Source organism: Hyperolius riggenbachi, chromosome 2 (genome assembly GCF_040937935.1).
Source record: "Hyperolius riggenbachi isolate aHypRig1 chromosome 2, aHypRig1.pri, whole genome shotgun sequence".
NCBI classification, from domain to species: Eukaryota; Metazoa; Chordata; class Amphibia; order Anura; family Hyperoliidae; genus Hyperolius; species Hyperolius riggenbachi.
Window position 1 is genome coordinate 69,780,548 of NC_090647.1, and position 11,139 is coordinate 69,791,686.

Consider the following 11,139-nt stretch of genomic DNA (forward strand, 5'->3'; position numbering starts at 1 on the left):
GACTACATTCATGGTAAAATAATGCTGGTAATTTTATTTTAATTTACTGTATATTGGCATGGTTGCTGAGGGGATACAGATGCGGCATCAGCTTTCATATTATTAACCTATATTTGCATTTGGAGATCTTCTGGACTCCCACAAGATGTTCTTTATAATTCAGAATAATTATGGACATTACTCATTACATCCCAGGACTGCATGATGAACTTTACAGGTATTGATGCTGGAAAGTATATATTGTGCTCCTATTTGATCTCGATAGACTCTCGGGTCATAATTTACTTATTTTCTAAAATTGTGCATACGTTTTTTTGTTCAATACCTAACACATTTTAAAGACTTATGTTTCCTTCATCATCTCATGTAAATTATATGGATTTTTTAATGTGACATAATATGCTCATCTTGTAAGCGCTACAGGCAATTTATGGATGCCTCTGGTGAGAATATGCTCATGCACTGGGCAATATTATATTTTTTAAACCACAATATTTTGTAAGAGCATGTCCATGTGAATAATAATTAACAAAGCAGATGAACTGTGCACATAGCTCGGCAGGCATCTAATTGGCACCAATGCCATGTATCCATTTTTGGGCACCTAGGCGGTAAGTTGGGCATTCAATATGACCAACTGGCTACTGCATTGGTTTGATGTAGAATAACCGATAAACCTACAAATAGCTGGCTGCAGAGGGGGGTTAAGTTTAAGCATTAGAAAGGGGATTTATTTTAGACATTAGATGGGGGGGGGGGGGGTGGCGGGTTGTTTTAGGCACCAGGAGGGGGGATTAGTTGTAGGTATTAGGTGGGGGGTTTAGTTTTAGGCACTAGTGGGAGGGTTTAAATGAGAAAGGGCAACGGGTTTGGTTATCGGTGCAAGAGAAGCTGGTGCTAGCATCTCTTAAATTACTATTTTTACACCTAACAGTATCTCAGGTATTTAGAGAGCAGCAATTAAGGGGAAAAAAAGTCAAGCGATAAAGACTATTCTGATCGAAAAAGGCTGGTGAATGAGAGAGGTGAAAGGCCGAGTAGCACGCATGGTCGGCAGCCACAGAAGGGCAACAACATGACAAATTACAGCTGAATTCAATGCAGGTGCCTTGCAAGGCATATCCCAATGCACAACATAATGAACTTTGCAAAGGATGGGCATTAGCAGTAGGAGACCATCAAGAGTTCCTTTGGTATCACAGAAAAATAGGAAAAGACGCCTGCTGTGGGCCCTTGCCACCATGCTCGATTGGTCTCAAATTGGTTTAAGGAACATCAATCAGAGTTTAACCTGCTTCCATGGCCAGCTCAGTCCCCTGACCTCAATCCTATTGAGCGTTTGTGGAATGAAGTCAAAAGATCACTTCAAAGCTTGGAAACGCCACCATCCAATCTGACCAACCTTCGTCAGCAACGGTAACAGAATCTTGTTGAGTTCATGCCAGAAGAAGGTGTCTCTGATTTTTTGGCTACTCAGTGTATATGCAGTATATACTAACACAGTTGTTTATTATATATTTTGTCCAGAGTGGCTCTGTAAGGCCCGGTTCACATTAGCGTTCCCTGTCCGGATCCACCTGATCGGATCCGGACCGTATACTGTACAAACGGAACGTACGTTCCGCATAGCAATGCAAAGTCTATGCGGACATTCACATGCGTACGTTCCGTACAGAACGGAGCCGGATCGGATCCGGACTCCGGACACTTTTCCAACATGCGCTATTTTTTGGGTCCGGATCATCCGGCCCACGCACCCTGACCGGAGCCTGACTGCACCATCCGGAAATAGAAAATTATGGGGAATGGAAAGCACAGAACACACAGGATACAAACACCTGACGTTCTACCCCACTTCCTATGCGTATTCTAGCGGCCATTTCGGATGGGGACACATGGGCAGCAGTGGAGCAGCAGTGACCTTACGTGCTGGAGCTGTTTGGCAGTATGTTGGAGGTGGAGGTGAGGCCTAAACAGCGGAGGACCTGATTCTACAGGTGCACCAGGTGCACCTTCTGCTGACCCCAACATTTTATTAGTAATTTCGCTGTTTTTACCACACGGTTCCGATCTGGATCAGGTCCTGATCCGATCCGGATCCAGTCCGTTTGCATGCCAAAACGCAAGCGTGAACGGGGCCTAAGCCCTAGTAAACAAAGACCAAACAAGTCACATCAGGTAAGGCAGACACATGTAAGGACAGTGATATTTGCAACTACAGTTTGGGTTGTAATGCGCACATCTGCCGTAATCCAGAGTCTTCGGAGTTATTAAGTTAGCATTTTCCAAGCAGGGGCTGGATACATTGCCTAGCAACTGTTTTCTAGTACGTGGCTTTATCTAATGCTTAGCGAGCAGATCCTGTTCCGCAGCTATTTATATCCACAGCTAATAATGCTCTAATATTATTTCGACAAGATAGAAACAAATTCCTGTAGGTAATTCACAATTATCTCATTCCGTTCGTATTCCTGAGGAAATAGTCATCTGAAAATGCCTATTATATCCAAGCGTGCGGCTTACGCTCTGCTTATATAACGCTGTGGGAGGCAGAGCAAGAGACAGCTGTATCCAGAGCGTACGGATGGGGCACATTTCCTAGAATATCAGCGATATATCGAGCTATTTCCTTCCGTCATAAGAGGCAAATGTCAATTCTGTAATGAAATTGTCAAATGTACGGAGTGGTGCTGCCTGCACAGGTCTTCTTGTGTTTCTATATTAGGAAGAGCGGCATGCTACATAGCATCTGTAGCTTCTAAATGAGGCATAGCTAGGGAGCTATACGCTCCAGTGTAAAATCTACACTGGGCACAGGGGCATAAAAATACCCCCCACGACCCATGCTGTCAATGGTGTAGCTACAGACCTCGGGGTCCCAATACTGAATTTGGACCCGGGCCCCCACACATTAACCTTTTGGGGACCACCCATAGTAAATCCTATGCCGCACTTGTGGCTGTCCTAGACTGATGCGGCGTAGAATTTACACCACCTGCCATTTTTCGGCATCTCCACTCGCTCTGACGTAAGTGTCGGGTCCTGGCTTGATGACATCATCAAGCTGCGACCAGGAATTTAATGGCAGTGCGTGCGAGGGTGCTGGCCAGAGCGGAGGGGGTTAGAGCTGCTCACCGCTGGAGCCTGGGAGGTGAGTAAAGGCTGCTGGCATTTCGGGGGAAATCGGGCTATACAGGGGACACCATGCCCACCATGTTTTACTGGGGATCCGGCTGCCTGACCCCCCAAATGTGCCCCCCCGCATGTAAAATGGCCTGGTCCTTAAGTGGGGTTAGGCAGCCGGTCCCCAAAGGGTTAAATAATGTGCCCCCTTCCACCCCAGTATGGTAGCCAGATGTGCCCCACTCCCTCATCCCTTCACCCACGTATGGTAGCTAGGTACAGGCGCCCCAGTATAGATAGCCAGGAATAGGTGCCCCAGTATAGGTAGCCAGGAATAGGTGCTCCAGTATAGCTCCCCTAGGGGGTGCTGCTACTATGAGATGGAAAGCAGGAACAGGAAGTAAGTAGTACTTTTCAGACAATCTTTCGTGTCTGCTTTATGGAGGTAAGTCCACCACTTCCTCCAAGCAAATGTTAAAGGTTTTATCCACTTTTATTCTACTAGCGCCTCTGTTCTCCTACTGCAAAATTGTGTCCACCCCTGGTGGAGGGGTGATCTACCCCTTTTTCTCACAGAGAGCGACTTCTTAGCCCTGAGTGAGGACAGGTCTAATCTCCTCACCTGCTTATACAGTGGTTGCCTGTGTGGTAACCCACGTTTGTGAGTATAATCTTCTCACTGATTTGCCTTACTTCGTTTATGTCTTAACATACTACACTATATTGGGCTCTCGGTTTCTCTACACTTTATAGACATTACAAGATGCACAAACACACACACACACACACACACACACACAAAATAAACACATATTTACATTAAAAAAAATTACTATTTACATCCAACCCTCCCAAAAATACCCAAATAAAATGTTTAATAAAAACAAAACAAAATATTACAATACAAAAAAAAATGTAAATATTTACCTAAGGGTCTGAACCTTTTAAATATCCATGTACAGATTAAATACTTCTATTTTTTTATTATAACCTTGTAAATAGTGATGGATACAAAACAAAAAAATGCACTTTTATTTCCAAATAAAATATTGTCGCCATACATTGTGATAGGGACATAATTTAAATGGTGTAATATCCGGGACTATTAGGCAAATACAATACGTGGGTTTTAATTATGGAGGCATGTATTATTTTAAAACTATAATGGCCAAAAACTGAGAAATAATGTGTAATGTTTATAAATCACAAGTGTAATGCTTGGGGGTTAAACTTAGACCACCCAGAGCAACAAGACTGGCAGCTGATTAATGGAAGAGGCTACACAGGCTGCCCAGAGCAACTGCAGCTCTGGGCTTCAGATATCGCTACAAATAAAACACAATGGCAGCGCAGTGCGATGTTGCGCTCCCTTAGCGATAGCAAGCATTCAGACAGGTACAAGACAGGACTAGATTGGAGCGTAACTAGTAGCAACCACAGCTCACAGTCACGTCCACAGAAGCAGAGCAAGCAGGCTAACAACAGTCACCAGCAAGCATCCACCAAGGCAAGACTACAGGATAGAATGTAATCAATAGCAACTGCAGCCTATAGTTACATTCCCAGAAACTAGAGTAGCAGGAATACTACGAGTCACCAACGTGGTGATGGCAGAATCCAAGCTATCAGGATAATGGATTTCACTGATCCACCGTGGATACAGCGAACGTCCATCAGGCATGGAAACTAGGCAATAAACAATAATACAGAAAAATAATAAACGGCCCAACTAACGGATAAATATATATTAGCAAGTCTGGATATATATTTATCAAGAACTAGCGAAAGCACAAGTAATAAGGTCGCATTGAACTACAATAACAGAACTATACAGAGTAGCACAGTGCCCAGCAGACCAGCATAGATATCGCTATGATGGGCGACCAATGGATGCAAGAATGCAAATCTTCACAAAGCTGAATGGTAATCATTCAATCCTGAGCTGGCTTGATTACCATTTGCTAGCTGGTTGTGAATGCAAAGGACTCCCATAGGAAATACATGCAGTATTATGTAACAACATGCCTGCAGGAAATCCAGGGCTATCTGGCTGCAGCTCAGCTGCAACAAGCAATTGGTGGAATGATGACAGCATCCTGAGTTGCCCAGAACTGCAGAGCAATTGCAAATGACAATGTGACTCATTGCAAATGCACAACCGAATGCAGGCAGACAAGCCAGAACTGCCCGTTTGCGGCTCCACCGCAATGGACAGAACACGCCAAAGGAGGAATCCTTACATAATGAATTTTTTCCCGTTTTTTTTCTTATTCTTCCTGTTAAAATGCATTTACAGTAAAGTAGCTCTTAGCAAAATATACCACCCAAAGAAAGCCTAATTGGCGGCGAAAAAAACAAGATAATGATCAATTCATTGTGATAAGTAGTGATAAAGTTATAGGCTAATGAATGGGAGATGTACATTGCTCGGATGCATAAAGTGAAAACGACTGAAGGCTGAAGGGGTTAAATAACCTTTTTTCTGTCCCTAAGAAAATGGCATTGCAGGAGGTGATTCCACATCTCCTGCTGTGCTAACAGCGTATACAGTACATACTGCGACGGCCATGGCAATATCTTAAAATAGGGGTAAAAAATCAATAATGCAAGTTTAATACATTATTGATCAGTGTCCCATTTTGTAACATTTTAAATACACTTGAGTATAAGTACATCGCAATTTAAGGCTAAAATAGACGTTATTTTCTTGGCAATCATTCAGACAATATTTAGAGATACATTGAGTAGCAACAGCGTTTATTATCATTTTATTATTATTATTATTTCTTGCACACATAAAGCTGTAATATAGCAATTCTCATAATATTGCTATGTTAGATTTAGGAACATTTTTGTTATTATTACAGAAGGATACTAATAAACATTTTCCCAAGTTACAGCCATTTTGCAGTTTATTTTCAAACATTTATTTATTTAAAGAGACTCTGTAACAAAAATGTCATCCTGTTCTCTACCATCCTACAAGTTCCAAAACCAATTCTAATGTGCTCTGGCTTACAGCAGCACTTTCTACTATAACCGGCTCTGTAATAAATCAGCTTATCTTTCCCCTGTCGGACTTGGCCCTGTGTCTGGAAGGCTGCCAAAGCAACTCTTCAGTGTTGATCTGCTATGCACACCCCACTCCAGGCCCCTCTATGCACACTCGTGTGTGTGTGTGTGTGTGTGTGTGTGTGTTATTTACATTAGCCAGCTTTTCTCTGCTCTCTTATCTTTTACAAGATGGATAAATCCTCTGTTGTGAAAGGAGTCACATACTGAGGAATTACAGACACGGGCAGAGCTGTCTGCAGGAAGAAACTATCAGCCTGTAACTCTTCAGTGGGTGATGGCTGCAGGGGGAAAGAAACACACAAATGATCCCTTGAGATTCAAAAGGAAGGCTGTATACAGCCTGCTTGTGTATGGATGTATTTTCTATGTGTGGACATACTGTACATCAACCTACTTCCTGTTTTGGTGGCCATTTTGTTTGTTTATAAACAAACTTTTAAAAACTGTTTCTGACTACTTTTAATGCAGCGGGGAGTGGCGAAATTGTGACAGAGGGGAATAGGAGATGTCCCCTAACGCACTGGTATGTTTACTTTTGTGTGATTTTAACAATACAGATTCTCTTTAAGTATTGATATAGCGCCAACATATTACACAGCGCTGTACAAAGTTGTATTGTCTTGTCATTAACTGTCCCTCAGAGGGGCTCACACTCTAATGCCTACCATAGTCATAAAATGTATGTATCATAGTCTAGGGCCAATTTAGGGGGAAGCCAATTGACTTGTCTGTATGCTTTTGGAATTTTGGAGGAAACCAGAGTGTCCGGAGGAAACCACTTGCAGACACGGGGAGAATATACAAACTCCTTGCAGATGTTGACCTGGCTGGGATTCAAACCAGGGACTCAGCATTGCAAGGTGAGAGCACTAACCACTACGCTACCGTGCTGCCCAAACAAGTTTTTCCCCCGCAAGAGTCGAACTCCAGTCCTTGAGGGCCGAGGTCCTCACACATTTTTGGTTCAGCTCAAAGTAATTGAGACTTAATCAGGAAAGGTGTGGTCCATCAGGTAGAACACATTCCTCTCTTTCTCAGTCCATCCTAAACACTGGCATGGATTTGGCCCTGAACGATCATTAAATGCTTATTTATCTGCCCCTGAAAGGTTATTGTGTCGTGCCTTCAATTTTTGGGGTCTTATTCATTCACTATTTCTCTTATTTTTTTCTCCTAGGAGATAATGGGCCATATGCAATTCACTTTTTCACCTGAGTTTTCTCCTAGGTGATATTTTTAAACTTGTCAATAAAATGCTTTTTAAGCCACCAGAAAGCAAGAAAATACTCAAAATAATTTTTTCTAACTTTTTCACCTACTTATTGGTACTTTTTGGGTGAAAAAGTGCTGGAAAACTTTTTTAAATCAAAAATGAAAAATTATCTCCCAGGAGAAAACTCAGGTGAAAAAGTGAATTGCATATGGCCCAATGTTTCATCTTCCGTTTAACTGCTTCAGGCCTACATGCTTCTTTCTCCCCCCTAGTAACCAGGCAAATTTTTACTAATTAGGCTAATGCAGCTGTAAGGCCACAGCTCAGCACACAAGTGACCCCCCCCCCCTTTTCTGCCCACCAACAGAGATTTATGTTGGTGGGCTCTGATCCCTTCCGTCATGTTTGTGTATTTTTTTGTTTATGGTTTGTTTTTTTGATAAATATTTCTATATTTTTTCTTATCCCCTCCCTCCCCCCATCAGCCAATCACAGTGATCGGCTGTCATAGGCATTAGCCTATGAGAGCCAATCACTCTCTTGCCTCCCAGGGGGACAGCTGTCTCACACGGCTGTCCCCAGTACAGGGCTGCCATAGATTGCAGTGCCGTACAGTGTTAATAGATGGCGCTTTCGCCGTCTAACAGTCTCCTAGCGGCGATCGCTGCTGGGAGACTGATGACGGAGATGAGCTCCGTCATTCAAGTGGAGATGAGCGCACATTGGCATGTGCGATCTCCTGCAAAACCCCGTCCCAGGACTTCATGCCATTTGTAGTTGAGCGGTCCTAGGGCTGCCGCGTCCATGCCAATTGACGTGGATCGGTTGTTAAAAGCTTAAAGTAACTTTTCAGTGCTTTGAAAAAAGTACTAAAAAGTGGATAACAAAGTACTGTCAAAATAATTCAGAGTATTTTGTTGCTTGCTGGTGGCTTAAAATTTATTTTATTGATATATGTTGTGAAAAAGAACCACCCAGAAGTGAACTGAATAAGGTCCACAGTGCGTGTGTGTGTGTGTATGAATCCCCCATTATCCAGAAGTCTCAAGCAACCAAAAATAAATAAATAAATCCTTGTGTTGCAGAATGCATAAATCTACTTTTACACTTCTTTATAAAGTAATAAACCTCTTTTACGTTAAGTCTGTCCTTTGTCTTAATTTAATCTGTGGCTGGATGGTGTAAAAGAGCTCTGCCTCTGACACAGGAGACCAGGGTTTGAATCTCGGCTCTGCCTGTTCAGTAAGCTGCACCTATTCAGCAGGAGACCTTAGGCAAGTCTCCCTAACACTGCTACTACCAATAGAGCGCCCCCTAGTGGCTGCAGCTCTGGCGCTTTGAGTCCGCCAGGAGAAAAGGGCGATATAAATGTTATTTGTCTTGTCTACTGTATTTAAACATGAATACAGAGTTTAGGGTATGTATACAGTGTGGGGTATAGTACTGTTTTTTTTTAATCTAGGCCTATTTTTAACATTAACTTTCAAGCAACCAGGAACGACAGCATCAGCCAATCCCTGTTGGTGCCGGATAATGGGGAATTTACTGTATACACTTTTTTTTTCTGCAGGTGGAATTATACTGGAAAGGAAAATAATAATCGATACTGAGCATTCTTATAATAAAAAAAGAGAATCTAGAAATCCAGAAGTACTCTGTAAGAGAAAAATGGGACACGGAGGAAGGTCAGGTTTATCTTAACATCCCCCTCAAAGAAAATTGCACCGCAATCAGTTCTTCTGGAAAATCAATGCGTATAAGTCACAGAGGACCAACACCGACCTGCTACCAATCCTCGAGCTCCGATACATACAAAGGCTCTATCATGCGGCATGCGGTCTCAGAAGGATAGTATGCAGCTATTAAAATGGGCATAGCCTTTGGAAACCAATTAGTGACAAATTGTCATTATATATTTGATTTATTTCACTGTTTCAGTTTATACTATAAATCCCATAGCGCAAAGGCCATTTATTTCAGGTCTGAAATAAAGTAGAAATGCAGTCAAAACTTTTTTTTTTAATATCCAATTCAGGATATAGTGCTTGGTTTAATAGCCTTTAAAGTGATCTTCCACTCTTGTTGATAAAAAAAAAAACACAAAAAAACCCACAAAGCAATCGCCTTATGGAGATAGGCAGGCTGCCCGTCCTCCAGATTATTTACTTCATTTATGGTATTGACTAAACTACTTACACTGATGGAGATAAAACATGGGAGATGTCTTTTGTGCGGCTTTATATTGCATTCGTGATGAGATTATATTTTTGTCTTATACACATTTCTTTAGCACCTGTGAGGACTCTGGTTTTAGTAGTTTAGTTGTTGTTTTGTTGTCTGTTTCTTTGTTTTCAATCAATAAATGCTTTGAAATAGAAACAGAAATTCCCTCATGATCTTTACATCTCAAGAGACTTTTTTCCCCCAAATATTACTAAGTTGAATGCCTTGGTTGTATCTGCAGATACAGCCACATGCACAGTTTAGCCTTCCTGCCAGCACAGTGATTGTTGGCTGTTTGTCTGTTTTCTTATTAGGAAAACGTGAAGAAAAAAGAACTGGGCACCGTCCTGTTAGAGCATTTATTTACAACTTGCAGCCAAGTGACATATGGTGATGAACACAATCATAACGTCAAACCTGTCAGGTGTCTTGCATCGATATATTCATACATACATCCAGTGTGGCTTGCGGGGGGACGTGGTGACCAGGGGATAAAGGATGTGCACACATGTTTTCTTATTAGTGCAGCTGATGTTCTAAGTAGAGCTAATTACACATGTAGAACGATAAGGGTTATCGGGGAACTTTCTTGGTAGTCTTATGCTAGTTACACACGGTGCGTTCCCACACTCGATTTCCCGCTCGATTCTCGTCGATTCGTTTATTTCCAACATGTCCGATTTGCATTTCGATGGATCGTTAGGTCGATTTGACATACTTTACATGCAAATCGACCTAACGATCCATCTAAAATGCAAATCGGACATGTTGGAAATAAACGAATCGACGGGAATCGAGCGGGAAATCGAGTGCGGGAACGCACCGTGTGTATCCAGCATTACACTGAGTGCTGAAACAGTTCAGATTTCATGCTTGAAAAATTGCTATTTGTGTGTTCAGGCCCTCTAAAAAGGGGGAAAAAATTAATCAATCCATTGTAAAGTGAGAAGTTAATAAACAGAAAAAAGATGAAGAAATGATTGATATTCGCCATGTAATTTTTTAACCCATTCGCGTTCCGTCGTTTTCACTTGAGAAATGTTCACCTCCCATTCATTAGCCTATAACTTTATCACTACTTATCACAATGAACTGATCTATATCTTGTTTTTTCCGCCACCAATTAGGCTTTCTTTGGGGGGTACATTTTGCTAAGAGCCGCTTTACTGTAAATGTATTTTAACAGGAAAAATAAGAAAAAAACGGAAAAAATCATTATTTCTCAGTTTTCAGCCATTATAGTTTTAAAATAATACATGCCTCCATAATTAAAACTCACGTATTGTATTTGCCCATATGTCCCGGTTATTACACCGTTAAAATTATGTCCCTATCACAATGTATGGCGACAATATTTTATTTGGAAATAAAGGTGCATTTTTTCCGTTTTGCATCTATCACTATTTACAAGTTTGAAATAAAAAAAATATAGAAATATTTCATCTTTACATTGATATTTAAAAAGTTTAGACCCCTAGGTAAATATTTACATGTTTTTTTTTTAT

At 41.5% G+C, this 11,139-nt stretch overlaps 1 protein-coding gene across 1 annotated transcript in view; it reads right to left on the reverse strand.

The window, feature by feature from the left end:
- GUCY1A2 (guanylate cyclase 1 soluble subunit alpha 2) overlaps positions 1–11,139 on the reverse strand; it is a 326,026-nt gene that overhangs the window by 273,400 nt on the left and 41,487 nt on the right. The gene's annotated exons all lie outside the window — the stretch shown is intronic.